Here is a 17,056-nt window from a genome sequence, read left to right as displayed (position 1 = left end):
TGAGAGAATGCAGGCTGCGGCCCTATGAAGCAGGGGGAGGGCTTGCAGTTGGCCTGTGTGGGGATGTGGGAGACTACAGGAGCCTGGTGGGCAAGGGCTGGCTGAAAGGCAGCTGGAGGGACGGAGGGAGGGAAGCACGCACGGAGGAGGAAGAGCAAAGAGAAAAGAGAAAAAAAAGCCAAAGGGGATAAAGAGAAAGAGCAAGAAAGAAAATGTGGCTGGCCAGCACGCCTTGAAGTAGGGAGAAAAGGCAGGGGCCAGCGCCTACGGCCATACTAGTCTGAAAACGCCCGATCTTGTCTGATCTCGGAAGCTAAGCAGACTCAGGCCTGGTTAGTACTTGGATGGGAGACCGCCTGGGAGTACCAGGTGCAGTAGGCTTTTTCCGCCAGCAGTGGCTGCTCAAGTCACCCCTCTGCACTTGTCTTGTGCCAGGCAATGGAGCGGCAGGTTATTTTTGCTGCTGCTGCTGTGCCTGGCATCAGTCTCCTGCAGGCACGAGACACGGAGGGGAGGAGAGCGGAGCGCTGCCAAAATCAGCAAGAAAGGCGGAAAGAAAGGGATTGGGGCTGCACGCTGTCTGCGGGTGGCAGTCAGGAAAGGCGGACAATAGACAATAGGTGCAGGAGTTGGCCATTCTGCCCTTCCAGCCTGCACCACCATTCAATATGATCATGGCTGATCATCCTTAATCAGTATCCTGTTCCTGCCTTATCTCCATAACCCTTGATTCCACTATCCTTGAGAGCTCTATCCAACTCTTTCTTAAATGAATCCAGAGACTGGGCCTCCACTGCCCTCTGGGGCAGAGCATTCCACACAGCCACCACTCTCTGGGTGAAGAAGTTTCTCCTCATCTCTGTCCTAAATGGTCTACCCCGTATTTTTAAGCTGTGTCCTCTGTTTCGGCACTCACCCCGCAGCGGAAACATGTTGCCTGCCGCCAGAGTGTCCAATCCTTTGATCATCTTATATGTCTCAACCAGATCCCCTCTCAGTCTTCTAAACTCAAGGGTACACAAGCCCAGTCGCTCCAGTCTTTCAGTGTAAGGTAATCCCGCCATTCCAGGAATTGACCTCGTGAACCTACGCTGCATTCCCTCAATAGCCAGAATGTCTCTCCTCAAATTTGGAGACCAGAACTGCACACAGTACTCCAGGTGTGGTCTCACCAGGGCCCTGTACAGCTGCAGAAGGACCTCTTTGCTTCTATACTCAATCCCTCTTGTTATGAAGGCCAGCATGCTATTAGCCTTCTTCACTACCTGCTGTACCTGCATGCTTACCTTCATTGAGTGGTGTACAAGAACCCCCAGATCTCTCTGTACTGCCCCTTTACCTAAATTGATTCCACTTAGGTGGTAATCTGCCTTCCTGTTCTTGCCACCAAAGTGGATAAGGATCCATTTATCCACGTGAAAGTGCATCTGCCATGCATCTGAGCACTCACCTAACTTGTCCAGGTCACCCTGTAATCTCCTAAGATCCTCATCACATTTCACCCTGCCACCCAGCTGATGAAATTTGCGAATGTTATTGCTAATACCATCTTGTATATCCTGAAGATAGATTGTAAAAAGCTGCGGTCCCAGTACTGATCCGTGCGGTACCCCACTGGTCAGTGCCTGGCATTCCGAAATGGAGGGGTGGAGGAGTGTGGAAGGATGAGAGAATGCAGGCTGCGGCCCTATGAAGCAGGGGGAGGGCTTGCAGTTGGCCTGTGTGGGGATGTGGGAGACTACAGGAGCCTGGTGGGCAAGGGCTGGCTGAAAGGCAGCTGGAGGGACGGAGGGAGGGAAGCACGCACGGAGGAGGAAGAGCAAAGAGAAAAGAGAAAAAAAAGCCAAAGGGGATAAAGAGAAAGAGCAAGAAAGAAAATGTGGCTGGCCAGCACGCCTTGAAGTAGGGAGAAAAGGCAGGGGCCAGCGCCTACGGCCATACTAGTCTGAAAACGCCCGATCTTGTCTGATCTCGGAAGCTAAGCAGACTCAGGCCTGGTTAGTACTTGGATGGGAGACCGCCTGGGAGTACCAGGTGCAGTAGGCTTTTTCCGCCAGCAGTGGCTGCTCAAGTCACCCCTCTGCACTTGTCTTGTGCCAGGCAATGGAGCGGCAGGTTATTTTTGCTGCTGCTGCTGTGCCTGGCATCAGTCTCCTGCAGGCACGAGACACGGAGGGGAGGAGAGCGGAGCGCTGCCAAAATCAGCAAGAAAGGCGGAAAGAAAGGGATTGGGGCTGCACGCTGTCTGCGGGTGGCAGTCAGGAAAGGCGGACAATAGACAATAGGTGCAGGAGTTGGCCATTCTGCCCTTCCAGCCTGCACCACCATTCAATATGATCATGGCTGATCATCCTTAATCAGTATCCTGTTCCTGCCTTATCTCCATAACCCTTGATTCCACTATCCTTGAGAGCTCTATCCAACTCTTTCTTAAATGAATCCAGAGACTGGGCCTCCACTGCCCTCTGGGGCAGAGCATTCCACACAGCCACCACTCTCTGGGTGAAGAAGTTTCTCCTCATCTCTGTCCTAAATGGTCTACCCCGTATTTTTAAGCTGTGTCCTCTGTTTCGGCACTCACCCCGCAGCGGAAACATGTTGCCTGCCGCCAGAGTGTCCAATCCTTTGATCATCTTATATGTCTCAACCAGATCCCCTCTCAGTCTTCTAAACTCAAGGGTACACAAGCCCAGTCGCTCCAGTCTTTCAGTGTAAGGTAATCCCGCCATTCCAGGAATTGACCTCGTGAACCTACGCTGCATTCCCTCAATAGCCAGAATGTCTCTCCTCAAATTTGGAGACCAGAACTGCACACAGTACTCCAGGTGTGGTCTCACCAGGGCCCTGTACAGCTGCAGAAGGACCTCTTTGCTTCTATACTCAATCCCTCTTGTTATGAAGGCCAGCATGCTATTAGCCTTCTTCACTACCTGCTGTACCTGCATGCTTACCTTCATTGAGTGGTGTACAAGAACCCCCAGATCTCTCTGTACTGCCCCTTTACCTAAATTGATTCCACTTAGGTGGTAATCTGCCTTCCTGTTCTTGCCACCAAAGTGGATAAGGATCCATTTATCCACGTGAAAGTGCATCTGCCATGCATCTGAGCACTCACCTAACTTGTCCAGGTCACCCTGTAATCTCCTAACATCCTCATCACATTTCACCCTGCCACCCAGCTGATGAAATTTGCGAATGTTATTGCTAATACCATCTTGTATATCCTGAAGATAGATTGTAAAAAGCTGCGGTCCCAGTACTGATCCGTGCGGTACCCCACTGGTCAGTGCCCGGCATTCCGAAATGGAGGGGTGGAGGAGTGTGGAAGGATGAGAGAATGCAGGCTGCGGCCCTATGAAGCAGGGGGAGGGCTTGCAGTTGGCCTGTGTGGGGATGTGGGAGACTACAGGAGCCTGGTGGGCAAGGGCTGGCCTGAAAGGCAGCTGGAGGGACGGAGGGAGGGAAGCACGCACGGAGGAGGAAGAGCAAAGAGAAAAGAGAAAAAAAAGCCAAAGGGGATAAAGAGAAAGAGCAAGAAAGAAAATGTGGCTGGCCAGCACGCCTTGAAGTAGGGAGAAAAGGCAGGGGCCAGCGCCTACGGCCATACTAGTCTGAAAACGCCCGATCTCGTCTGATCTCGGAAGCTAAGCAGACTCAGGCCTGGTTAGTACTTGGATGGGAGACCGCCTGGGAATACCAGGTGCAGTAGGCTTTTTCCGCCAGCAGTGGCTGCTCAAGTCACCCCTCTGCACTTGTCTTGTGCCAGGCAATGGAGCGGCAGGTTATTTTTGCTGCTGCTGCTGTGCCTGGCATCAGTCTCCTGCAGGCACGAGACACGGAGGGGAGGAGAGCGGAGCGCTGCCAAAATCAGCAAGAAAGGCGGAAAGAAAGGGATTGGGGCTGCACGCTGTCTGCGGGTGGCAGTCAGGAAAGGCGGACAATAGACAATAGGTGCAGGAGTTGGCCATTCTGCCCTTCCAGCCTGCACCACCATTCAATATGATCATGGCTGATCATCCTTAATCAGTATCCTGTTCCTGCCTTATCTCCATAACCCTTGATTCCACTATCCTTGAGAGCTCTATCCAACTCTTTCTTAAATGAATCCAGAGACTGGGCCTCCACTGCCCTCTGGGGCAGAGCATTCCACACAGCCACCACTCTCTGGGTGAAGAAGTTTCTCCTCATCTCTGTCCTAAATGGTCTACCCCGTATTTTTAAGCTGTGTCCTCTGTTTCGGCGCTCACCCCGCAGCGGAAACATGTTGCCTGCCGCCAGAGTGTCCAATCCTTTGATCATCTTATATGTCTCAACCAGATCCCCTCTCAGTCTTCTAAACTCAAGGGTACACAAGCCCAGTCGCTCCAGTCTTTCAGTGTAAGGTAATCCCGCCATTCCAGGAATTGACCTCGTGAACCTACGCTGCATTCCCTCAATAGCCAGAATGTCTCTCCTCAAATTTGGAGACCAGAACTGCACACAGTACTCCAGGTGTGGTCTCACCAGGGCCCTGTACAGCTGCAGAAGGACCTCTTTGCTTCTATACTCAATCCCTCTTGTTATGAAGGCCAGCATGCTATTAGCCTTCTTCACTACCTGCTGTACCTGCATGCTTACCTTCATTGAGTGGTGTACAAGAACCCCCAGATCTCTCTGTACTGCCCCTTTACCTAAATTGATTCCACTTAGGTGGTAATCTGCCTTCCTGTTCTTGCCACCAAAGTGGATAAGGATCCATTTATCCACGTGAAAGTGCATCTGCCATGCATCTGAGCACTCACCTAACTTGTCCAGGTCACCCTGTAATCTCCTAAGATCCTCATCACATTTCACCCTGCCACCCAGCTGATGAAATTTGCGAATGTTATTGCTAATACCATCTTGTATATCCTGAAGATAGATTGTAAAAAGCTGCGGTCCCAGTACTGATCCGTGCGGTACCCCACTGGTCAGTGCCTGGCATTCCGAAATGGAGGGGTGGAGGAGTGTGGAAGGATGAGAGAATGCAGGCTGCGGCCCTATGAAGCAGGGGGAGGGCTTGCAGTTGGCCTGTGTGGGGATGTGGGAGACTACAGGAGCCTGGTGGGCAAGGGCTGGCTGAAAGGCAGCTGGAGGGACGGAGGGAGGGAAGCACGCACGGAGGAGGAAGAGCAAAGAGAAAAGAGAAAAAAAAGCCAAAGGGGATAAAGAGAAAGAGCAAGAAAGAAAATGTGGCTGGCCAGCACGCCTTGAAGTAGGGAGAAAAGGCAGGGGCCAGCGCCTACGGCCATACTAGTCTGAAAACGCCCGATCTTGTCTGATCTCGGAAGCTAAGCAGACTCAGGCCTGGTTAGTACTTGGATGGGAGACCGCCTGGGAGTACCAGGTGCAGTAGGCTTTTTCCGCCAGCAGTGGCTGCTCAAGTCACCCCTCTGCACTTGTCTTGTGCCAGGCAATGGAGCGGCAGGTTATTTTTGCTGCTGCTGCTGTGCCTGGCATCAGTCTCCTGCAGGCACGAGACACGGAGGGGAGGAGAGCGGAGCGCTGCCAAAATCAGCAAGAAAGGCGGAAAGAAAGGGATTGGGGCTGCACGCTGTCTGCGGGTGGCAGTCAGGAAAGGCGGACAATAGACAATAGGTGCAGGAGTTGGCCATTCTGCCCTTCCAGCCTGCACCACCATTCAATATGATCATGGCTGATCATCCTTAATCAGTATCCTGTTCCTGCCTTATCTCCATAACCCTTGATTCCACTATCCTTGAGAGCTCTATCCAACTCTTTCTTAAATGAATCCAGAGACTGGGCCTCCACTGCCCTCTGGGGCAGAGCATTCCACACAGCCACCACTCTCTGGGTGAAGAAGTTTCTCCTCATCTCTGTCCTAAATGGTCTACCCCGTATTTTTAAGCTGTGTCCTCTGTTTCGGCGCTCACCCCGCAGCGGAAACATGTTGCCTGCCGCCAGAGTGTCCAATCCTTTGATCATCTTATATGTCTCAACCAGATCCCCTCTCAGTCTTCTAAACTCAAGGGTACACAAGCCCAGTCGCTCCAGTCTTTCAGTGTAAGGTAATCCCGCCATTCCAGGAATTGACCTCGTGAACCTACGCTGCATTCCCTCAATAGCCAGAATGTCTCTCCTCAAATTTGGAGACCAGAACTGCACACAGTACTCCAGGTGTGGTCTCACCAGGGCCCTGTACAGCTGCAGAAGGACCTCTTTGCTTCTATACTCAATCCCTCTTGTTATGAAGGCCAGCATGCTATTAGCCTTCTTCACTACCTGCTGTACCTGCATGCTTACCTTCATTGAGTGGTGTACAAGAACCCCCAGATCTCTCTGTACTGCCCCTTTACCTAAATTGATTCCACTTAGGTGGTAATCTGCCTTCCTGTTCTTGCCACCAAAGTGGATAAGGATCCATTTATCCACGTGAAAGTGCATCTGCCATGCATCTGAGCACTCACCTAACTTGTCCAGGTCACCCTGTAATCTCCTAAGATCCTCATCACATTTCACCCTGCCACCCAGCTGATGAAATTTGCGAATGTTATTGCTAATACCATCTTGTATATCCTGAAGATAGATTGTAAAAAGCTGCGGTCCCAGTACTGATCCGTGCGGTACCCCACTGGTCAGTGCCTGGCATTCCGAAATGGAGGGGTGGAGGAGTGTGGAAGGATGAGAGAATGCAGGCTGCGGCCCTATGAAGCAGGGGGAGGGCTTGCAGTTGGCCTGTGTGGGGATGTGGGAGACTACAGGAGCCTGGTGGGCAAGGGCTGGCTGAAAGGCAGCTGGAGGGACGGAGGGAGGGAAGCACGCACGGAGGAGGAAGAGCAAAGAGAAAAGAGAAAAAAAAGCCAAAGGGGATAAAGAGAAAGAGCAAGAAAGAAAATGTGGCTGGCCAGCACGCCTTGAAGTAGGGAGAAAAGGCAGGGGCCAGCGCCTACGGCCATACTAGTCTGAAAACGCCCGATCTTGTCTGATCTCGGAAGCTAAGCAGACTCAGGCCTGGTTAGTACTTGGATGGGAGACCGCCTGGGAGTACCAGGTGCAGTAGGCTTTTTCCGCCAGCAGTGGCTGCTCAAGTCACCCCTCTGCACTTGTCTTGTGCCAGGCAATGGAGCGGCAGGTTATTTTTGCTGCTGCTGCTGTGCCTGGCATCAGTCTCCTGCAGGCACGAGACACGGAGGGGAGGAGAGCGGAGCGCTGCCAAAATCAGCAAGAAAGGCGGAAAGAAAGGGATTGGGGCTGCACGCTGTCTGCGGGTGGCAGTCAGGAAAGGCGGACAATAGACAATAGGTGCAGGAGTTGGCCATTCTGCCCTTCCAGCCTGCACCACCATTCAATATGATCATGGCTGATCATCCTTAATCAGTATCCTGTTCCTGCCTTATCTCCATAACCCTTGATTCCACTATCCTTGAGAGCTCTATCCAACTCTTTCTTAAATGAATCCAGAGACTGGGCCTCCACTGCCCTCTGGGGCAGAGCATTCCACACAGCCACCACTCTCTGGGTGAAGAAGTTTCTCCTCATCTCTGTCCTAAATGGTCTACCCCGTATTTTTAAGCTGTGTCCTCTGTTTCGGCACTCACCCCGCAGCGGAAACATGTTGCCTGCCGCCAGAGTGTCCAATCCTTTGATCATCTTATATGTCTCAACCAGATCCCCTCTCAGTCTTCTAAACTCAAGGGTACACAAGCCCAGTCGCTCCAGTCTTTCAGTGTAAGGTAATCCCGCCATTCCAGGAATTGACCTCGTGAACCTACGCTGCATTCCCTCAATAGCCAGAATGTCTCTCCTCAAATTTGGAGACCAGAACTGCACACAGTACTCCAGGTGTGGTCTCACCAGGGCCCTGTACAGCTGCAGAAGGACCTCTTTGCTTCTATACTCAATCCCTCTTGTTATGAAGGCCAGCATGCTATTAGCCTTCTTCACTACCTGCTGTACCTGCATGCTTACCTTCATTGAGTGGTGTACAAGAACCCCCAGATCTCTCTGTACTGCCCCTTTACCTAAATTGATTCCACTTAGGTGGTAATCTGCCTTCCTGTTCTTGCCACCAAAGTGGATAAGGATCCATTTATCCACGTGAAAGTGCATCTGCCATGCATCTGAGCACTCACCTAACTTGTCCAGGTCACCCTGTAATCTCCTAACATCCTCATCACATTTCACCCTGCCACCCAGCTGATGAAATTTGCGAATGTTATTGCTAATACCATCTTGTATATCCTGAAGATAGATTGTAAAAAGCTGCAGTCCCAGTACTGATCCGTGCGGTACCCCACTGGTCAGTGCCCGGCATTCCGAAATGGAGGGGTGGAGGAGTGTGGAAGGATGAGAGAATGCAGGCTGCGGCCCTATGAAGCAGGGGGAGGGCTTGCAGTTGGCCTGTGTGGGGATGTGGGAGACTACAGGAGCCTGGTGGGCAAGGGCTGGCTGAAAGGCAGCTGGAGGGACGGAGGGAGGGAAGCACGCACGGAGGAGGAAGAGCAAAGAGAAAAGAGAAAAAAAAGCCAAAGGGGATAAAGAGAAAGAGCAAGAAAGAAAATGTGGCTGGCCAGCACGCCTTGAAGTAGGGAGAAAAGGCAGGGGCCAGCGCCTACGGCCATACTAGTCTGAAAACGCCCGATCTTGTCTGATCTCGGAAGCTAAGCAGACTCAGGCCTGGTTAGTACTTGGATGGGAGACCGCCTGGGAGTACCAGGTGCAGTAGGCTTTTTCCGCCAGCAGTGGCTGCTCAAGTCACCCCTCTGCACTTGTCTTGTGCCAGGCAATGGAGCGGCAGGTTATTTTTGCTGCTGCTGCTGTGCCTGGCATCAGTCTCCTGCAGGCACGAGACACGGAGGGGAGGAGAGCGGAGCGCTGCCAAAATCAGCAAGAAAGGCGGAAAGAAAGGGATTGGGGCTGCACGCTGTCTGCGGGTGGCAGTCAGGAAAGGCGGACAATAGACAATAGGTGCAGGAGTTGGCCATTCTGCCCTTCCAGCCTGCACCACCATTCAATATGATCATGGCTGATCATCCTTAATCAGTATCCTGTTCCTGCCTTATCTCCATAACCCTTGATTCCACTATCCTTGAGAGCTCTATCCAACTCTTTCTTAAATGAATCCAGAGACTGGGCCTCCACTGCCCTCTGGGGCAGAGCATTCCACACAGCCACCACTCTCTGGGTGAAGAAGTTTCTCCTCATCTCTGTCCTAAATGGTCTACCCCGTATTTTTAAGCTGTGTCCTCTGTTTCGGCACTCACCCCGCAGCGGAAACATGTTGCCTGCCGCCAGAGTGTCCAATCCTTTGATCATCTTATATGTCTCAACCAGATCCCCTCTCAGTCTTCTAAACTCAAGGGTACACAAGCCCAGTCGCTCCAGTCTTTCAGTGTAAGGTAATCCCGCCATTCCAGGAATTGACCTCGTGAACCTACGCTGCATTCCCTCAATAGCCAGAATGTCTCTCCTCAAATTTGGAGACCAGAACTGCACACAGTACTCCAGGTGTGGTCTCACCAGGGCCCTGTACAGCTGCAGAAGGACCTCTTTGCTTCTATACTCAATCCCTCTTGTTATGAAGGCCAGCATGCTATTAGCCTTCTTCACTACCTGCTGTACCTGCATGCTTACCTTCATTGAGTGGTGTACAAGAACCCCCAGATCTCTCTGTACTGCCCCTTTACCTAAATTGATTCCACTTAGGTGGTAATCTGCCTTCCTGTTCTTGCCACCAAAGTGGATAAGGATCCATTTATCCACGTGAAAGTGCATCTGCCATGCATCTGAGCACTCACCTAACTTGTCCAGGTCACCCTGTAATCTCCTAACATCCTCATCACATTTCACCCTGCCACCCAGCTGATGAAATTTGCGAATGTTATTGCTAATACCATCTTGTATATCCTGAAGATAGATTGTAAAAAGCTGCGGTCCCAGTACTGATCCGTGCGGTACCCCACTGGTCAGTGCCCGGCATTCCGAAATGGAGGGGTGGAGGAGTGTGGAAGGATGAGAGAATGCAGGCTGCGGCCCTATGAAGCAGGGGGAGGGCTTGCAGTTGGCCTGTGTGGGGATGTGGGAGACTACAGGAGCCTGGTGGGCAAGGGCTGGCCTGAAAGGCAGCTGGAGGGACGGAGGGAGGGAAGCACGCACGGAGGAGGAAGAGCAAAGAGAAAAGAGAAAAAAAAGCCAAAGGGGATAAAGAGAAAGAGCAAGAAAGAAAATGTGGCTGGCCAGCACGCCTTGAAGTAGGGAGAAAAGGCAGGGGCCAGCGCCTACGGCCATACTAGTCTGAAAACGCCCGATCTCGTCTGATCTCGGAAGCTAAGCAGACTCAGGCCTGGTTAGTACTTGGATGGGAGACCGCCTGGGAATACCAGGTGCAGTAGGCTTTTTCCGCCAGCAGTGGCTGCTCAAGTCACCCCTCTGCACTTGTCTTGTGCCAGGCAATGGAGCGGCAGGTTATTTTTGCTGCTGCTGCTGTGCCTGGCATCAGTCTCCTGCAGGCACGAGACACGGAGGGGAGGAGAGCGGAGCGCTGCCAAAATCAGCAAGAAAGGCGGAAAGAAAGGGATTGGGGCTGCACGCTGTCTGCGGGTGGCAGTCAGGAAAGGCGGACAATAGACAATAGGTGCAGGAGTTGGCCATTCTGCCCTTCCAGCCTGCACCACCATTCAATATGATCATGGCTGATCATCCTTAATCAGTATCCTGTTCCTGCCTTATCTCCATAACCCTTGATTCCACTATCCTTGAGAGCTCTATCCAACTCTTTCTTAAATGAATCCAGAGACTGGGCCTCCACTGCCCTCTGGGGCAGAGCATTCCACACAGCCACCACTCTCTGGGTGAAGAAGTTTCTCCTCATCTCTGTCCTAAATGGTCTACCTTGTATTTTTAAGCTGTGTCCTCTGTTTCGGCGCTCACCCCGCAGCGGAAACATGTTGCCTGCCGCCAGAGTGTCCAATCCTTTGATCATCTTATATGTCTCAACCAGATCCCCTCTCAGTCTTCTAAACTCAAGGGTACACAAGCCCAGTCGCTCCAGTCTTTCAGTGTAAGGTAATCCCGCCATTCCAGGAATTGACCTCGTGAACCTACGCTGCATTCCCTCAATAGCCAGAATGTCTCTCCTCAAATTTGGAGACCAGAACTGCACACAGTACTCCAGGTGTGGTCTCACCAGGGCCCTGTACAGCTGCAGAAGGACCTCTTTGCTTCTATACTCAATCCCTCTTGTTATGAAGGCCAGCATGCTATTAGCCTTCTTCACTACCTGCTGTACCTGCATGCTTACCTTCATTGAGTGGTGTACAAGAACCCCCAGATCTCTCTGTACTGCCCCTTTACCTAAATTGATTCCACTTAGGTGGTAATCTGCCTTCCTGTTCTTGCCACCAAAGTGGATAAGGATCCATTTATCCACGTGAAAGTGCATCTGCCATGCATCTGAGCACTCACCTAACTTGTCCAGGTCACCCTGTAATCTCCGAAGATCCTCATCACATTTCACCCTGCCACCCAGCTGATGAAATTTGCGAATGTTATTGCTAATACCATCTTGTATATCCTGAAGATAGATTGTAAAAAGCTGCGGTCCCAGTACTGATCCGTGCGGTACCCCACTGGTCAGTGCCTGGCATTCCGAAATGGAGGGGTGGAGGAGTGTGGAAGGATGAGAGAATGCAGGCTGCGGCCCTATGAAGCAGGGGGAGGGCTTGCAGTTGGCCTGTGTGGGGATGTGGGAGACTACAGGAGCCTGGTGGGCAAGGGCTGGCTGAAAGGCAGCTGGAGGGACGGAGGGAGGGAAGCACGCACGGAGGAGGAAGAGCAAAGAGAAAAGAGAAAAAAAAGCCAAAGGGGATAAAGAGAAAGAGCAAGAAAGAAAATGTGGCTGGCCAGCACGCCTTGAAGTAGGGAGAAAAGGCAGGGGCCAGCGCCTACGGCCATACTAGTCTGAAAACGCCCGATCTTGTCTGATCTCGGAAGCTAAGCAGACTCAGGCCTGGTTAGTACTTGGATGGGAGACCGCCTGGGAGTACCAGGTGCAGTAGGCTTTTTCCGCCAGCAGTGGCTGCTCAAGTCACCCCTCTGCACTTGTCTTGTGCCAGGCAATGGAGCGGCAGGTTATTTTTGCTGCTGCTGCTGTGCCTGGCATCAGTCTCCTGCAGGCACGAGACACGGAGGGGAGGAGAGCGGAGCGCTGCCAAAATCAGCAAGAAAGGCGGAAAGAAAGGGATTGGGGCTGCACGCTGTCTGCGGGTGGCAGTCAGGAAAGGCGGACAATAGACAATAGGTGCAGGAGTTGGCCATTCTGCCCTTCCAGCCTGCACCACCATTCAATATGATCATGGCTGATCATCCTTAATCAGTATCCTGTTCCTGCCTTATCTCCATAACCCTTGATTCCACTATCCTTGAGAGCTCTATCCAACTCTTTCTTAAATGAATCCAGAGACTGGGCCTCCACTGCCCTCTGGGGCAGAGCATTCCACACAGCCACCACTCTCTGGGTGAAGAAGTTTCTCCTCATCTCTGTCCTAAATGGTCTACCCCGTATTTTTAAGCTGTGTCCTCTGTTTCGGCACTCACCCCGCAGCGGAAACATGTTGCCTGCCGCCAGAGTGTCCAATCCTTTGATCATCTTATATGTCTCAACCAGATCCCCTCTCAGTCTTCTAAACTCAAGGGTACACAAGCCCAGTCGCTCCAGTCTTTCAGTGTAAGGTAATCCCGCCATTCCAGGAATTGACCTCGTGAACCTACGCTGCATTCCCTCAATAGCCAGAATGTCTCTCCTCAAATTTGGAGACCAGAACTGCACACAGTACTCCAGGTGTGGTCTCACCAGGGCCCTGTACAGCTGCAGAAGGACCTCTTTGCTTCTATACTCAATCCCTCTTGTTATGAAGGCCAGCATGCTATTAGCCTTCTTCACTACCTGCTGTACCTGCATGCTTACCTTCATTGAGTGGTGTACAAGAACCCCCAGATCTCTCTGTACTGCCCCTTTACCTAAATTGATTCCACTTAGGTGGTAATCTGCCTTCCTGTTCTTGCCACCAAAGTGGATAAGGATCCATTTATCCACGTGAAAGTGCATCTGCCATGCATCTGAGCACTCACCTAACTTGTCCAGGTCACCCTGTAATCTCCTAAGATCCTCATCACATTTCACCCTGCCACCCAGCTGATGAAATTTGCGAATGTTATTGCTAATACCATCTTGTATATCCTGAAGATAGATTGTAAAAAGCTGCGGTCCCAGTACTGATCCGTGCGGTACCCCACTGGTCAGTGCCCGGCATTCCGAAATGGAGGGGTGGAGGAGTGTGGAAGGATGAGAGAATGCAGGCTGCGGCCCTATGAAGCAGGGGGAGGGCTTGCAGTTGGCCTGTGTGGGGATGTGGGAGACTACAGGAGCCTGGTGGGCAAGGGCTGGCTGAAAGGCAGCTGGAGGGACGGAGGGAGGGAAGCACGCACGGAGGAGGAAGAGCAAAGAGAAAAGAGAAAAAAAAGCCAAAGGGGATAAAGAGAAAGAGCAAGAAAGAAAATGTGGCTGGCCAGCACGCCTTGAAGTAGGGAGAAAAGGCAGGGGCCAGCGCCTACGGCCATACTAGTCTGAAAACGCCCGATCTTGTCTGATCTCGGAAGCTAAGCAGACTCAGGCCTGGTTAGTACTTGGATGGGAGACCGCCTGGGAGTACCAGGTGCAGTAGGCTTTTTCCGCCAGCAGTGGCTGCTCAAGTCACCCCTCTGCACTTGTCTTGTGCCAGGCAATGGAGCGGCAGGTTATTTTTGCTGCTGCTGCTGTGCCTGGCATCAGTCTCCTGCAGGCACGAGACACGGAGGGGAGGAGAGCGGAGCGCTGCCAAAATCAGCAAGAAAGGCGGAAAGAAAGGGATTGGGGCTGCACGCTGTCTGCGGGTGGCAGTCAGGAAAGGCGGACAATAGACAATAGGTGCAGGAGTTGGCCATTCTGCCCTTCCAGCCTGCACCACCATTCAATATGATCATGGCTGATCATCCTTAATCAGTATCCTGTTCCTGCCTTATCTCCATAACCCTTGATTCCACTATCCTTGAGAGCTCTATCCAACTCTTTCTTAAATGAATCCAGAGACTGGGCCTCCACTGCCCTCTGGGGCAGAGCATTCCACACAGCCACCACTCTCTGGGTGAAGAAGTTTCTCCTCATCTCTGTCCTAAATGGTCTACCCCGTATTTTTAAGCTGTGTCCTCTGTTTCGGCACTCACCCCGCAGCGGAAACATGTTGCCTGCCGCCAGAGTGTCCAATCCTTTGATCATCTTATATGTCTCAACCAGATCCCCTCTCAGTCTTCTAAACTCAAGGGTACACAAGCCCAGTCGCTCCAGTCTTTCAGTGTAAGGTAATCCCGCCATTCCAGGAATTGACCTCGTGAACCTACGCTGCATTCCCTCAATAGCCAGAATGTCTCTCCTCAAATTTGGAGACCAGAACTGCACACAGTACTCCAGGTGTGGTCTCACCAGGGCCCTGTACAGCTGCAGAAGGACCTCTTTGCTTCTATACTCAATCCCTCTTGTTATGAAGGCCAGCATGCTATTAGCCTTCTTCACTACCTGCTGTACCTGCATGCTTACCTTCATTGAGTGGTGTACAAGAACCCCCAGATCTCTCTGTACTGCCCCTTTACCTAAATTGATTCCACTTAGGTGGTAATCTGCCTTCCTGTTCTTGCCACCAAAGTGGATAAGGATCCATTTATCCACGTGAAAGTGCATCTGCCATGCATCTGAGCACTCACCTAACTTGTCCAGGTCACCCTGTAATCTCCTAACATCCTCATCACATTTCACCCTGCCACCCAGCTGATGAAATTTGCGAATGTTATTGCTAATACCATCTTGTATATCCTGAAGATAGATTGTAAAAAGCTGCGGTCCCAGTACTGATCCGTGCGGTACCCCACTGGTCAGTGCCCGGCATTCCGAAATGGAGGGGTGGAGGAGTGTGGAAGGATGAGAGAATGCAGGCTGCGGCCCTATGAAGCAGGGGGAGGGCTTGCAGTTGGCCTGTGTGGGGATGTGGGAGACTACAGGAGCCTGGTGGGCAAGGGCTGGCCTGAAAGGCAGCTGGAGGGACGGAGGGAGGGAAGCACGCACGGAGGAGGAAGAGCAAAGAGAAAAGAGAAAAAAAAGCCAAAGGGGATAAAGAGAAAGAGCAAGAAAGAAAATGTGGCTGGCCAGCACGCCTTGAAGTAGGGAGAAAAGGCAGGGGCCAGCGCCTACGGCCATACTAGTCTGAAAACGCCCGATCTCGTCTGATCTCGGAAGCTAAGCAGACTCAGGCCTGGTTAGTACTTGGATGGGAGACCGCCTGGGAGTACCAGGTGCAGTAGGCTTTTTCCGCCAGCAGTGGCTGCTCAAGTCACCCCTCTGCACTTGTCTTGTGCCAGGCAATGGAGCGGCAGGTTATTTTTGCTGCTGCTGCTGTGCCTGGCATCAGTCTCCTGCAGGCACGAGACACGGAGGGGAGGAGAGCGGAGCGCTGCCAAAATCAGCAAGAAAGGCGGAAAGAAAGGGATTGGGGCTGCACGCTGTCTGCGGGTGGCAGTCAGGAAAGGCGGACAATAGACAATAGGTGCAGGAGTTGGCCATTCTGCCCTTCCAGCCTGCACCACCATTCAATATGATCATGGCTGATCATCCTTAATCAGTATCCTGTTCCTGCCTTATCTCCATAACCCTTGATTCCACTATCCTTGAGAGCTCTATCCAACTCTTTCTTAAATGAATCCAGAGACTGGGCCTCCACTGCCCTCTGGGGCAGAGCATTCCACACAGCCACCACTCTCTGGGTGAAGAAGTTTCTCCTCATCTCTGTCCTAAATGGTCTACCCCGTATTTTTAAGCTGTGTCCTCTGTTTCGGCACTCACCCCGCAGCGGAAACATGTTGCCTGCCGCCAGAGTGTCCAATCCTTTGATCATCTTATATGTCTCAACCAGATCCCCTCTCAGTCTTCTAAACTCAAGGGTACACAAGCCCAGTCGCTCCAGTCTTTCAGTGTAAGGTAATCCCGCCATTCCAGGAATTGACCTCGTGAACCTACGCTGCATTCCCTCAATAGCCAGAATGTCTCTCCTCAAATTTGGAGACCAGAACTGCACACAGTACTCCAGGTGTGGTCTCACCAGGGCCCTGTACAGCTGCAGAAGGACCTCTTTGCTTCTATACTCAATCCCTCTTGTTATGAAGGCCAGCATGCTATTAGCCTTCTTCACTACCTGCTGTACCTGCATGCTTACCTTCATTGAGTGGTGTACAAGAACCCCCAGATCTCTCTGTACTGCCCCTTTACCTAAATTGATTCCACTTAGGTGGTAATCTGCCTTCCTGTTCTTGCCACCAAAGTGGATAAGGATCCATTTATCCACGTGAAAGTGCATCTGCCATGCATCTGAGCACTCACCTAACTTGTCCAGGTCACCCTGTAATCTCCTAACATCCTCATCACATTTCACCCTGCCACCCAGCTGATGAAATTTGCGAATGTTATTGCTAATACCATCTTGTATATCCTGAAGATAGATTGTAAAAAGCTGCGGTCCCAGTACTGATCCGTGCGGTACCCCACTGGTCAGTGCCCGGCATTCCGAAATGGAGGGGTGGAGGAGTGTGGAAGGATGAGAGAATGCAGGCTGCGGCCCTATGAAGCAGGGGGAGGGCTTGCAGTTGGCCTGTGTGGGGATGTGGGAGACTACAGGAGCCTGGTGGGCAAGGGCTGGCCTGAAAGGCAGCTGGAGGGACGGAGGGAGGGAAGCACGCACGGAGGAGGAAGAGCAAAGAGAAAAGAGAAAAAAAAGCCAAAGGGGATAAAGAGAAAGAGCAAGAAAGAAAATGTGGCTGGCCAGCACGCCTTGAAGTAGGGAGAAAAGGCAGGGGCCAGCGCCTACGGCCATACTAGTCTGAAAACGCCCGATCTCGTCTGATCTCGGAAGCTAAGCAGACTCAGGCCTGGTTAGTACTTGGATGGGAGACCGCCTGGGAATACCAGGTGCAGTAGGCTTTTTCCGCCAGCAGTGGCTGC

At 52.0% G+C, this 17,056-nt stretch overlaps 11 non-coding genes across 11 annotated transcripts; all 11 read left to right on the top strand.

Moving 5' to 3' along the window:
* The first annotated feature begins 262 nt into the window (after positions 1 to 262).
* Positions 263 to 381, top strand: LOC148151717 (5S ribosomal RNA). The gene has a single exon (XR_015755789.1). It is a non-coding gene; the product is annotated as a 5S ribosomal RNA (ribosomal RNA).
* A 1,546-nt stretch (positions 382 to 1,927) lies between these two features.
* LOC148151716 (5S ribosomal RNA) lies at positions 1,928 to 2,046 on the top strand. Its single transcript, XR_015755786.1, has one exon. It is a non-coding gene; the product is annotated as a 5S ribosomal RNA (ribosomal RNA).
* A 1,547-nt stretch (positions 2,047 to 3,593) lies between these two features.
* LOC148151715 (5S ribosomal RNA) lies at positions 3,594 to 3,712 on the top strand. Its single transcript, XR_015756642.1, has one exon. It is a non-coding gene; the product is annotated as a 5S ribosomal RNA (ribosomal RNA).
* Positions 3,713 to 5,258: 1,546 nt separating this feature from the next.
* On the top strand, positions 5,259 to 5,377 carry LOC148151714 (5S ribosomal RNA). Its single transcript, XR_015755783.1, has one exon. It is a non-coding gene; the product is annotated as a 5S ribosomal RNA (ribosomal RNA).
* A 1,546-nt stretch (positions 5,378 to 6,923) lies between these two features.
* LOC148151713 (5S ribosomal RNA) lies at positions 6,924 to 7,042 on the top strand. The gene has a single exon (XR_015755782.1). It is a non-coding gene; the product is annotated as a 5S ribosomal RNA (ribosomal RNA).
* Positions 7,043 to 8,588: 1,546 nt separating this feature from the next.
* LOC148151712 (5S ribosomal RNA) lies at positions 8,589 to 8,707 on the top strand. The gene has a single exon (XR_015755780.1). It is a non-coding gene; the product is annotated as a 5S ribosomal RNA (ribosomal RNA).
* Positions 8,708 to 10,254: 1,547 nt separating this feature from the next.
* LOC148151711 (5S ribosomal RNA) lies at positions 10,255 to 10,373 on the top strand. The gene has a single exon (XR_015756640.1). It is a non-coding gene; the product is annotated as a 5S ribosomal RNA (ribosomal RNA).
* A 1,546-nt stretch (positions 10,374 to 11,919) lies between these two features.
* Positions 11,920 to 12,038, top strand: LOC148151710 (5S ribosomal RNA). The gene has a single exon (XR_015755774.1). It is a non-coding gene; the product is annotated as a 5S ribosomal RNA (ribosomal RNA).
* Positions 12,039 to 13,584: 1,546 nt separating this feature from the next.
* LOC148151709 (5S ribosomal RNA) lies at positions 13,585 to 13,703 on the top strand. The gene has a single exon (XR_015755772.1). It is a non-coding gene; the product is annotated as a 5S ribosomal RNA (ribosomal RNA).
* A 1,547-nt stretch (positions 13,704 to 15,250) lies between these two features.
* On the top strand, positions 15,251 to 15,369 carry LOC148151708 (5S ribosomal RNA). The gene has a single exon (XR_015756676.1). It is a non-coding gene; the product is annotated as a 5S ribosomal RNA (ribosomal RNA).
* A 1,547-nt stretch (positions 15,370 to 16,916) lies between these two features.
* On the top strand, positions 16,917 to 17,035 carry LOC148151707 (5S ribosomal RNA). Its single transcript, XR_015756639.1, has one exon. It is a non-coding gene; the product is annotated as a 5S ribosomal RNA (ribosomal RNA).
* The last annotated feature ends 21 nt before the right edge of the window (positions 17,036 to 17,056 follow it).

The sequence above is a fragment of the Chiloscyllium plagiosum genome, unplaced genomic scaffold (assembly GCF_037043375.1).
Source record: "Chiloscyllium plagiosum isolate Xiang-an unplaced genomic scaffold, Cpla_swu_hap1 HiC_scaffold_3, whole genome shotgun sequence".
Classification (NCBI taxonomy): domain Eukaryota; kingdom Metazoa; phylum Chordata; class Chondrichthyes; order Orectolobiformes; family Hemiscylliidae; genus Chiloscyllium; species Chiloscyllium plagiosum.
Note: the sequence above shows the minus strand (reverse complement) of the source record. Positions and strands in the feature narration are given on the sequence as shown.